This window comes from Magnolia sinica, chromosome 5 (assembly GCF_029962835.1).
Source record: "Magnolia sinica isolate HGM2019 chromosome 5, MsV1, whole genome shotgun sequence".
Taxonomy (NCBI): domain Eukaryota; kingdom Viridiplantae; phylum Streptophyta; class Magnoliopsida; order Magnoliales; family Magnoliaceae; genus Magnolia; species Magnolia sinica.
The window spans coordinates 80662559-80675805 of record NC_080577.1 but is presented as its reverse complement, the minus strand read 5'-3'; the positions used below and the strand labels follow the sequence as shown (position 1 = coordinate 80675805).

General features: G+C 38.4%; 1 pseudogene; it reads right to left on the bottom strand.

Moving 5' to 3' along the window:
• Positions 1-10100: 10100 nt before the first annotated feature.
• LOC131247359 (uncharacterized) lies at positions 10101-11646 on the bottom strand (annotated as a pseudogene).
• Between the last annotated feature and the right edge of the window lie 1601 nt (positions 11647-13247).

Here is a 13247-nt window from a genome sequence, read left to right as displayed (position 1 = left end):
TGAGTTTCAAATCCTATTCATTTTTGGTAGAATATCTTAAAATGAGGTTGAAAAACAGATGGACGGCTTTGATTTCTCACAAACATCACAGCGGGCCACACCTAGAATCCTTGCACCGGAACTTCTTTCGCAGGAAATCCGCGTTCGAGACAGATTGGTTACTCCCCCGACACCAGCCCCGTGGCTGGTGGTTGGTGCTCTGTGGGGCCCACCATGATGTATGCGTTTCATCCATTCCATTCATCCATTTTTACAGAGAATTTTAGGGCTTTATACAAAAAATGATAGGGATACAAATCTTAGGTGGACCACACCACAGGAAAAAAATAATGATTGGATATCCACCATTAAAATATTCCTAAGGCCCACTGTACTGTTTATTTGACATCCAATATGTTGATTAGGTCTTATAGACGCAGATGAAGGGAAACAATAAATATCAGCTTGATCCAAAACTTTTATGGCCCCTAAAACATTTTAAATGTTCAACGTTCATTCAACACTGTTTCCTGTAACGTGGTCCACTTGAGATTGAGATATACCTCATTTTTTCTTTCATACTATAAAATGATTTATAAAAATAGATGGATGGAATGGATGAAATACATAAATCATGGTGAGGCCCACAGAGCACCGACCACCAGCCAATTGCTGGTGGCAGGAGTAGTCAATCCGTTTCCGTCGCTGACATAGGGCGTCTCTTTGACGCCCTACGGTCAGTGACATCACCAAGTTTTATAGGCCCCACTATGATATATTTGTTATAATCACACCGTCCATCCATTTTGAGATATCATTTTAAGTCATGAGCCAAAGAATGAGGCAGATAAAAATCTGTAGTGGACCCCACCATAGAAAACAACGGGGATAGTGATTTCCACCGTTGAAACTATCTTAAGGCCCATCGTAATGTTTATTTGAAATCTAACTTGTTCAAAAGTTAAAAAATACATGAAATATGAGAAAACACAAATAACATCTTCATATAAAACTTTTGTTGCCTTTAGAAGTTTTTAATGGTGGGCGTCACTGTCCCACTGTTTTCTGTGCTGGGGTCCACTAGAGCTTTGGATTTAAATCGTTCTTTGGATATTGCCCTAAAATGATCTCTCCAAATGGATGGAAGGTGTGGATATAAAACATACATCATGGTGGGCCCAAAAATGACAGGTATAAAAATATCAGGTGGACCACACCACATGAAAACATTAATGATTGGATATCCATCATTAAAATCCTTGTAAGGTCTACTATACCGTTTATTTGGCATCTAATCTGTTTATTAGGTCATACAGGCCTAGATGAAGGGGGAAAACAAAAATCATCTCGATTCATGACTTTTATGGCCCCTGAAATGTTTTTAATAGTTGATGCTCATTCAACTCTATTTCTTGTAATGTGGTCCATTTCAGATTGGGATATACCTCATTTTTGGTCTCATGGCATAAGATGATCTTTAAAAATAGATGGATGGCATGGATTAAACACATATATCATGGTGGGGCCCACATAGCACCAACCACTAGCCATTGGCTAGTGTCAGGAGAAGTAGCCAATCTGTTCCCCTTATTTATGGTGCGGTCCATTTAATCTTTGGATATGATTCATTTTTTGGATAATTCTCTAAAATGATCTCGAAAAATGGATGAACGGTATGGGTTGATCCCAAATTTTTGGTAAATCCAAAACTCAAGTGGACCATGCCACACGAAACAATGTGAAATAATGATTTCCACCATTGATACCTTCCTTGGGCCCACAGTAATGTTTATTTGTCATCCAACCTGTTCATAATATCAAAAAGATATGAATGAAAGAAAAAACAAACATTGGCTTAATCTAAAACTTCTATGGCCTCCACGAATTTTTCAATGGTAGAGGTTCAATCACACTATTTCTCGTAGTGTGGTCCACTTAAGCTTTGGACATGATTCCTTTTTGTTCTTTAGACCCCAAATCATTTGTTAACATGGATGAACAGAGTGGATAAAATAAATAATTAATGGTAGACCCACACAAAGTTAACTCAGGGTAATTAGTAAATCACCTAAATGGAGTGAAGGGTTTCCTTTCATAATCATATATTGTGTTTGCCTAAATGTGATTCGGATATCCAACCCACTCATTATGTGTGTCCCACTTGGATGAGGGGTCAGACCAAGTTTCAGCTGCATCCAAAACTCACGTGGGCCCCACCAAGTTCTTTTATATTTTTTAGAATGTCTTCACATGGTTTTAGATGGCATATCCCACCTGAGTTTCATATACGGATGATTTTTTACATATCTCATAACCTGAAGGGGACACATTAAATTCACGGTGTTGATGTTCGACACACATTATGATGGGACCCACAAAACTTACATCAACACTTAGGTTCTCATAAGGTCAATAAATTTGGGTCACAATTTTGACCAAAATATTTGCCCCATTTTACTTGTCTGGTCCATTCACTCTATATTTCTAATCAATACTCAATTTCACTAGTTATTCGTCCCGATCAGGTTACATATGAAAAAAATATTGGGCATACAAGATTGATCAACAATTTTAGTGAAATTTGATTTAAACATTTGAAGTTATTTACTCTTCATTCTAGACTGATTAGATTGTCCAAAAACGGTTTAAGCTACAATTAGTGAATGTGCCTAATAATTTAGTAATTTTTTTCAAACATAAATTTCAATTTCCATTTAAAAATAACATTCTTTTATAAAATGTATATTTTTGAAAACATTTTAACAAAATAACATTTTTGTTATAAATTATTTCTAAAAAAATTTAAATACAAATTCTGAATTTTTATTTTCAAAATTTTAAAATATTTTCTCATATTTTAAATTTTTTTCTCAATAATTTCAAAATGCCGATTTTCTTTTCTTCAAGAGCATCATTTTATTTTCAAAATTTTTCTCAAATATCGTTAAAAATTTAAACTTCTCAATATTCTTTTTCATGTGAGATTACAAATCATTTAAATATTACTTTTTAATTATAAAAAACAAAAAAAATTTCCACTCATATGAAATAAAAACCATGTGCACAAAAACAGAGGAATATTACCGACGGCTTCTGTCAGTCGGGAAAAACAATTAGCGACGGTTATGCGCTGTCGGGAAAATTTAATATTTATTTTTACCTACGAAATTCATCGTCGGTAAAAATACCTTTCGCTTCGTCTTCTTAGTCCGTGGTGGGAACCTTTTACCGACTGTTTTAGTTCGTTGGCAAAACTGACATGCTTTGGCGGGAACCCTTTTCCGACTGTTCTAGTTCGTCGGTAAAAATGACATGCTTTCGGTCGTGGCGGGAACCTTTTCCCGACGGTTTTAGTTCATCGGTAAAACTGAAATGCTCTGACGGGAACCTTTTCCGACGGTTAGTTCGTCGGCAAAACTGGCATGCTTTGGCGGGAACCTTTACCCGACGGTTTTAGTTCGTCGGCAAAACTGTCATGCTTTCTGTCGTGGCGGGAATCTTTGGTCATTGGTGGGAACCTTTATGCCGACGGTTGATGTCTGTCGGGAAAAACCATTTCACCTACGACAACGGTGTTCGTCGGTATTAACAGCTTATCAGATTTTTTTCGACACATCATTTCCATCGGTTAAAACACTTTTACCGATGAAGATAGAATTAGTTGGCAAGTAGTTCTTACCGGATTTTTGCCGACAGTTCATGTCCGTCGGGAAAAACACTTTTACCTACGAAAAATCAAATTTTGTTGGTAAAAGTAAATTTTTCAAAAAATTTTTTCAAAAAATAAAAATAACCATTACCAACGAAAATTTACGTTGGCAAAAGTTTTCTTTTACCTGCGAAATTACAATTTTCATCGGTAAAAGTAGACTTTTACCTACAAAATTAAAATTTCGTCGGTAAAAGTAAACTTGCCAACGAAAAAAAAAAATCGTCAGTAAATGTTTCGTCGGTAAAAATCTAATTTCTTGTAGTGTCACTTTTAATAAGGGTATTGAGATAGGATTCTCAACTACCTTATCCATATTTATAGTTTCCTTCATGTAATGTAAATTGCTACTATGTGATTTATGGATGAAATGCATATGTATAATAACATGTTCAATGTGTTTGATAAAATGCTCAAATGAGAATTATGTTTGAATTTTTTGTTAAATGCTATTATGATTAACATACGTGACTACCTATTGCATTTGAGTATGATTGGGACTACTACGTAGTCCAAGCAATCGGTAACGGTTCCCGATTGAGTGGTCGAACTAGTTTCATCATATTGGATATGTTCGATGAATCCGAGCCGTACAGTGATTGTCAACAGTGGTTAGGCCACATGGAGTGCTTACGCGCTCTAGTCAATTAATTTAACGTGCACTCGTACCAATTGCACTTGTCAAATAACCTGATTGGCCTTATTATGTGTTTACCATGTATGAACACTACTGCTTGAATCTAAGGTACCACTTATCAATATAAAGCCCGTTTAACTATAGTACCAAGATCCACAAAGACTCATGAGCCAAGCATGGTGGTGTATGGGACATCGTGGTCGAGCAGTTGGCCTATGCTGGGGTGACGAGCCTCCCATAGTGACCAGTGAGCAACCCAAACTAGTGAGCCGAATGTGGTGGTCTACGGGACACCGTATTTGAGCTGTCAGCCTACGTTCAGGTGACGAGCCTCCCGTAGTGACCTCGAGTATAAATTAGGCCTACGCTGAGGTGACGAGCCTCCCCGTAGCGACCTCGAGTGTAAACTCTTGAACTTGCATATCCATTGTTTTCATCAGGGGTGATGCCTTACAACTTACCTATCATATGTGATTAACTAGGATTGACGACCCTAGATGGATCATTGCTTGGGTAAATGATAAAAAGTGAGGTACCTTAGCTTCATGAATCTGCTGTATGAATGAGCCTAATAAATTACTTGGCTAACACGATCATGCACCGCATTGCATGTGCTTTGGCGAGGAAGCACACTTTTAGGGAGTTTGTCATGCGTGATCGTTAGATGAAGTCGCTGAGGGAGTCCAGGTGAGGGCATGCATGATTACAGCATACCATCCCTGCATTAATAAGAGTACTTAGGATATGATTGTTGTACTGCTTTATCATTACTGCTTGACTGAATTGATAACATGTTAACCTTTACCTTATAGTACCACTGAGTTGATCACTCACTCCCACTCTGGGACGATGTTTTAAAACACCAACTAGACTCTGATTTAGATGCAGGTTATGACGAGGCTTTTGCAACGAAGTCAGATTTCATTGACGAGGAGGAGGAGTTCTCCTACGTTCAGCTCTCAGGCGGGTCTATGTAAACCTAAAGTTGCGTCGTCGGGATTACAGGGATATTAAATTAGTGGAACATTCATATTTTATCATTTTGTATAATTTAAAACAAATTATGTATATGTTCGGCCTGGTAGCACGTTCATACTCTGGAGGTTATGAAACACGTATATACTTTATATATTTAGTTCAGTCTTCAACTTGCTTATTTACATTAACTCTGGAGTATGATATGTCGTTTTAGTGTAATCCCACTGACGTTTAATGCACTAATATGGACAACATTTAAACATCATTATCTATGTTGCATAAGTGATGCGTTGGAACTCGGGAGTTGAGCTTTGCTCGACCCCTGATATTCAGGGCGTTACAGTATACTAGTGGGCCCCACTAAGTTGTGATACATTCAAAAATTCATGTAAGGGGTGGAGTGCTATAACTATGATACACAGTATTTTAGAGGAACTATGATTGTCAAATTCGTGTGGAGCCATAGAGAGAGGAGTTTTTATAAGTTTCAAACTCTTCTGCCCTCTACATTATATAACAAGGTTGGGTCCCCAATCCAACACCATTGATTGAAGTTAAAGCCCCATCACAACTTCTTTAAACGGTGTAAGGAGAGGAAGACCTCAACATCCTATCTATAGCAACGGCGTGGCTACTGAAGTGACATCACCAAGTTTCGTGGGCCCCACCATGATGTATGTTTTGTATCCACGCCTTCCATCCATTTGGAGAGATCATTTTAAGGCAATATCTAAAGAATGAGTTAAATCCAAAGGTCCAATGGACCCCAGCAAAGAAAACAGTGGGGACTGATGTCCACCATTAAAAACTTCTAAAGGCTACAAAAGTTTTAGATCAAGCTGATATTTGTGTTTTCCCTTATTTCATTAATTTTTTAACTTTTAAACAGGTTGGATTTCAAATAAACATTATGGTGAGCTTAGGATAGTTTTAGCGGTGGGAATCACTCTCCCCGTTGTTTTCTGTGATGGGTCCACTACAGATTTTTATCTACCTCATTCTTTGGCTCATGCCCTAAGACGATATTTCAAAATGGATGGACGATGTGGATACAACACATACATCATAGTGGGGCCCACATAACTTAGTGACGTCACTTCAGTAGCATACTTGAGTACTCAACTGGTCAATATCTAATTGCGTCCTACCTCTGCCCATCTCTGGGAACGGGCGGGAGCTTTGAGTGGTCCACATGTATGGGAGTGGATTAGGTGTTACTAGGGTAAAATGGTAGTGGGTGTTTCCCTAACCATGGGGCACACCTTGATGTTTGCGTGTGTATCCATGTCGTCCATCAGTTTTTCCAGCTCATATTAGCGTCACGATAATGAAAGTAAAGCAGGTCCAAATCTAAAGTGGACCACACCGCAGGAATGAGTGGTGATTGACCTCTAAAAACTTCTTGTGGGCCTTAAAGGTTTTGGATCAAGCTGGTATGTTTCTCTTCTCTTCATACGTGTATGTATGACATTTTCAATGGGATGGATGGTAAATAAACATTATGGCGAGACCTAGGAAGTTTTTAATGGTGGCATTTTAATGACCATTGTTTCTTGTGGTATGGCACACCTGAGAGTTAGATATGGTTCACTTGAGTATTGGATTCGGCTCATTTTTATTCGCATGTCCAAAAATGATCTCATAAAATGGATGGACAGATTGGATTTCTCAAAACATCACGGTGGGTCCCACTTAGGTTTCCAGCGCGGGAACTTCCTGCGAAAGGCTTTCGCAAGAAATCCGTAGTGCGATTTTTTTCAACACGGATTTCCTGCGAAAGCCTTTTGCCCGTTGGAAACCTAGGTGGGGCCCACCATAATGTTTTTGAGAAATCTACCCCGTCCATCCATTTTTCCATATCATTTCAAGGCATTATCCCAAAACTGAGGCATATCCAAACCTCAAGTGGACTACACCACAGGAAGCAGCGGTGATAATGATTCTGATTGTTAAATATTTTTTTAGGGCCCACTGTGATATTTATTTGACATCCAACCTGTAGATTAGGTTATACAGACCTGGATGATGGAAAAAAAAAAATTTAAAAATCAGCTTGATCCAAAATTTTGGTAGCCCAAGGAAGTTTTTAATGGTGAGAGTTCAATCAACAATGTGTGGCCCACTTGAGATTTTGATCTACCTCAATTTTGGGTTCGTACCATAAATTTATTTTTAAAAATGTATGAACGGCGTGGATTTATTACTAACATCTTGGTGAGACCCACCTAGCATCCCAGCGGAAGAATTTCTTATGAAAAGGCTTCCGCCGCATCATTCGAAGAGTTAGAGAATAGATTGAAGAGGCATATGAGAGAAGGAAACTCGTTTTTTCAAGCTCGCGCTAAGTGCGCCTTCTTCTAGACTGTCTGCCTTATCCGACGATTGATAGGAAGGTTCACACGTAATATCGTTCGAATCGGTGTGTAGTTGAGCCTCTCTCTCTCTCTCTCTCTCTCTCTCTCTCTCTCTCTCTCTCTCTCTCTCTCTCTCTCTATATATATATATATATATATATATATATATATATATATATGGTTCTATGCAGTCAAGCTCATGGGAACTTCCCATGAGGTTGAGTTATGTGGGCCCCGTGATGTGTGTGGAACATCTACCCCATCAGTCAAATGCACCATTCCATGGTGGGCCTCGGGCTTAAAAATCAAGTCAATCCATGACTTTTGTGGGCCACACCACGTACAAAAGTTGAGAGGGGTTACCCTGCCATTAAAACATTCATAATCATTTGTTTGGCCCACCGAGGTGTCGTTCACAAATCCAGCTCATCCATTATGTGTGTCCCACTTGGATGAGGGGTCAGACCAAGTTTCAGATGCATTCAAATTTTAGGTGGGCCCCACCAAGTGCTTTTATGTGTTTTAGGCATGTCTTTACATGATTTTGGATGGTATGGCCCACCTGAGTTCTGTATACAGCTGATTTTTGGGATATCCCATAATTTAAAGGGGACCTGTCAAATACACCTTGTTGATGTTTGACACTCATCACGGTTGGGCCCACACAGCTCGACCCCGTGGGAAGTTCCCATGAGCTCGAACCATTGCCCCACCGCATATATATAGGAAATTTTTGCTTTTTCGTTGCATACAAGTAGACGTGACCTTCTTAATAGGATATGCTTCAAATCACGTCACAGTGGGCACTTAGGCTGCTTCAACCGTAAAAATTCAATCACCAATGTTTTCTATGACGGGCCCACTTGCAGCATGGATAAACCACCTACATCATGGTGGACACCACTGTCCAGGGGGTCATAGGAAGGTTTCGATGGCAGGCATCAATCACCACGGTTAGTTATGGTGGGATCCTCCTAAGTTTCAGACCAAACTGATATTTGTGGTTTCCGTCTGTCCCTGGTCCTTCTCAATAGACTGGATGGCAACTAACATTAGGGTGGGGCCCAACTAAGGTGGGTTCCACGGAATTTGTAGGAAACAAACGGACGGTGGGGTTACTCACACGCCACATGTGGGCCCCACTGGATGGTGGATCCGCTCCAAAAAAAAAAAAAAAAGACATGGAAAAACGGAGCGCAGCACGGCGGACCTCTTCAAGGACTGCATGGATAAAACACGTACATCATGGTGAGTACCATAGCGTGCCCCGCATCGTGTCAGCGGGCCCAAAGGCTTTAATGGTAGGCGTTCAACCAAGACTGTTTACCGATGGTGCGGTCTACCGAAGTTTTGAATCTGGCCAACCTGATGTGCTAGCAAGATGACGGACGATTTGGAGTCCTCTCACGTCGAGTGGGCCCTACTGATCAGTGGTGATGTAAAACACCACGACAGTAGTCCCCATCAAGATACCAACGGTGAGTGTTCACCCTCACCCCTGCTGCTTCCAACGTGTAGTACACTTGAGAAGGCTCTCACATTCATTTATTCCAACAAAGCCTAACCAAAAAAAGCTACATTTCCCACCAACTCGAACCCAATTCTTAAATTCCTTAAACAGGATCTGCCATTGGTAAACACATTTAGAAACTCCACAGGCTTCTATATCAACATGAAAATTCAAAAATTCAAAAAAATAAAACCAAACTAAAAATAAATCACAAAGCTCACTCTAAATCTACTTTCACCCAATTCCATAGATCCATGAACAAACCTCATTTCACAACATCCATTAAAAGACACGTATATATTCCACTATCTGCACAAGAATCCCAACTAAGTCATGAGATGGAAGGAGTTTGAATTGAATCAAACAAAAAATTCCAGCAACAAATTCCACATTTCTATTATTAAAATGGGGGAACATGTTATATGCATGGCTAGTATCGTTATGTGCATGGGTTGTCAATTACGGGATGCCCCATCCACAATGACCACCAAGATCAGGGCCGGGATTGACGTGCATGCCTGCATGCAATGTGTGAATAGATATATCATCACCATCTAAGGTGGAAAATACATGAAACAAATTGAAACGTAGTGAAATTCAAAGCTTGGGAACAGCTTACGTCCAAAAATCTCGACATGGTTTGCAAAGTAGATATGATTTTCAGCTAAACCACCTGCAACCAGCAAACCAAGCAAATGCATTTCTTTTCACAATGCAACAAAAAGGAGAGGGAGTTACCATTATTGATCGAACTTCATATACAACAAACCCACAACCTGCCAAGAAAAAACCACAACCAGTTAAACTAGCAATCAAGTAAGCAACTAAAAGAATTCTTTAATATGAGTAGGGACACTGCATTGCATTTGAGAAGTTTGAAGGCACAACAAAGGAGCAGTCAAAATGGTTGAAGAATTTATGATAATTGCAACATGCACTTATATAATAGTATAGCATGGTTTGCTATGAAAATATGAAAATAAGAGAATTTCTCAATGTTAGGTAGAGAAAAATAATGACAACTCAAGATAACTTGAGATACTCATCAATGTCAGCCTTAATCTGCTTTGCTTTCAGAGCACCATCAACCTCAGAGAGAATGCCCAGTGATTGGCTGATTTCAGCCAGCAAATCAATCTGCATTCAGGAGAGAAGAAAGATGCTAGCTTGATAGAGAACTATTAAATATTGATTAGGAAGTTCAAACAAAATCGTGATGCAGCCACCTTCAAATTGGGAGTAGAAGGATCGGGCAGCCTCATGTTTCGTGGGATTGCAATTTGATTAACATTCCACATTTGAATGCAACTGGGTGGAATCACATCACAGAAGCTGAAATGATAATTACAAAGGAACTCCGGGAAATCATGAAGCAGTACCAAGAGCACCCTTAGAGTGCCCTTGTACAGAAAGTGAACCTGCCCACAAGTAATAATGGAGATAAAAATGTCAGACTCCACCAGGAAAAAAAAAACTATATATATATATATTCTTTTTTTCTTTTTTGAAGGAAAGGAATTCCATTTACTGCACCGATCACAAGTAAATGTAAAGATAATAACAAGACAAACCGATTCCCCAATTTCAGCATTCCTCGAGTATGGCTCCATGAATTTGAACAAGTCAACAAGTAGGCGCTGAACCAAAGGCCAACCCTTCTGAGAGTTGATTGTTAGCAATTTTGGCATGAAACTTCTGTGGCTCACCAACTCGAGCCATGCAAAGCTGAAAGAACATCAATCAGATTACCATCCTCACCGAGGAAAACATAAAGAAAGAACATTTCTCATGCAGAATTAATGAATGATCAGATACACTATAGAACTTGAATACTTAAAAAATTGCAATTTCTAAATTCTAATCACATTCTCCACAATTTCCTAAGACGTGATTAACCTTATGAAATCTTTGAAATGGCAAAAAAACTAGTTATAATGAAGATTCCCCACCGTTGAGTCATTTGGCCACAAATCAATAGCAGGAGGATGTGATTGAGCATAAGAGGCCAGGATAGGATTCATATAATAACACCAGGGCAGGTCTTAGACATGCACACTTCTAGCAGGTAATGGTTCAAGGTCATCCAGATTAAGGTTTGGGGCCAGACACTTTGCAATATTCTCATCAAATGCGCTGTATTAAGTATTGAAAGTAGTAAAAAGAGCAACATGCGAACCTCCAACTGGGAACTTTCAAAGGTTGTAATGCATGGAAAGCATTCGCAAATGCTGTCAAGACCTGATGATACCACAGTTGTGTAAGATGAGGAGTAGGAAGATAATGATGACATTCATGAGTAACACATACCTGAAAGTTGGAACTATCAAGGTCAAGGTCAGGGGAACCAAGGTCCAAAAGCCAGTTCAGAAACAATCTGAAATATGCCCTTGGGCTGAAAACAGCTTTCTTCTCTTCTGCATCCTTTTTGGATAACTCTCACAGTCACTGACAAAATCTGCCACATGTCATAATGAGAACACTGTACGTAACCATAATGGAAACAGAAGTATAAATTTTATTTTTATTTTAAAAAAAAAAAAAAAAAAAAAAAAAAAAAAAAAACAAACACGAAAACAAAAACAAAAACAAAAAATTTTCCTTGTGTGTTTCAACCTTGGGCAAGAGAAACACTTTACTTGATCCCTAGTCCATCGCACAATACTAACAACAACAAAGATAAATGAAGTTACAAATCATCGAATTAATTAAAGCAAACACCTGCCGAGGTTAATGTAACTAGCAACATTTGTTATAACTGAAAGAAATTTCCCATAACCACAAGAAAAAAAAAAATGAAAAAAAAGATTGCTACCTTAATAACAAAAATCACAAGCTTTGCATACATATCAATAACAGCAAATGAGAGATGCTGGACTTGTGGTGTTTGTAGGGATAATGAGCTTGGATTAATCATGTTAGTGGCCAAACAATTTGCTACAGAAATTTCCTGAAATTATAGGTAGAAAGAGAAGGAAAACTCTTAACAACTGTGAGGGTTTGGAGGATTCTCATGGAAACATAATAAAAACCACAGAAAAAGTTTACCATGAGGATTCAGAAAAAACGATCCATGAGATCATCCCCTTTAAGCAACCCACTGTGTTGTAACTGTGAGATATAATGGGTATAAGCTACATCAGTATTGCCAGGAAGTTCACAAATCTGACACCACTCACCAAACAGACAAGAAACCTGCAGTTTATTCATAGAAAATGGAAAGCACATAGAAAAATCAAGATCAGACTCAAAGAAAAATAAAAAAGCACATAGAAAAAAGCACATAGAAAATGGAACAAGCAATGTTAAATAAGACAAACAAACAAGCACTTGCACATCAGGAAGGATTTTCATTCATGATTCAACAAACATAAAATTCATTTCATTTCCTTTTTATGACTTCATATGTTCATTTTCGGGTTTTATATGCTACTCCAATTTCCAATTCAATAATTTCCAAGTATCTAATCGGTCCCTAAAGTATCTGAAATTTGAAGAACTATAGCTGATTTGATAAATATTGCAACATATGTAAGCAAAGGTATTACTTGAATTCCGTGGCCAAGCACATATATTACTACATGCAACTCATTAAAATTATTTTTACTCAAGTATATGCAACAACATATATATGCAAGCAAGGAAAACTATTACTAGAATTCTGGCAGAGGACCACAAGCACATAGATTACTTCACTACATCTGCAAGAATTAATATTAGTATTTTTTAATTTTAATTTTTTTTTTTTCATAATCACCACCACATCGTCCTAGCCATTTGCGATTGGTGTTACGAATCCCGTTTTGCTAATCCCACTATTCTCAGAAAGTGAAAATTCTTCATATCACTTCATAGCTGAAAAGGAGCTACTCCATTAGTCATTTCCATTTTAGTGAATTGAAATTTTGCGATTGAATTCAACTGAGCATCCAAATGCAGCCTCAATGAACTTGAAGAGATTCCTATGCCAGTGAACTAAAAATGTAAATAACCACCGTCCCAAAAGCTCTAAATGCAAATTAGCTCAAGCTCTTCAGCTTTTTGAAAATTGCACTTGACCTCTATCCAGCCATTAGGTGAACT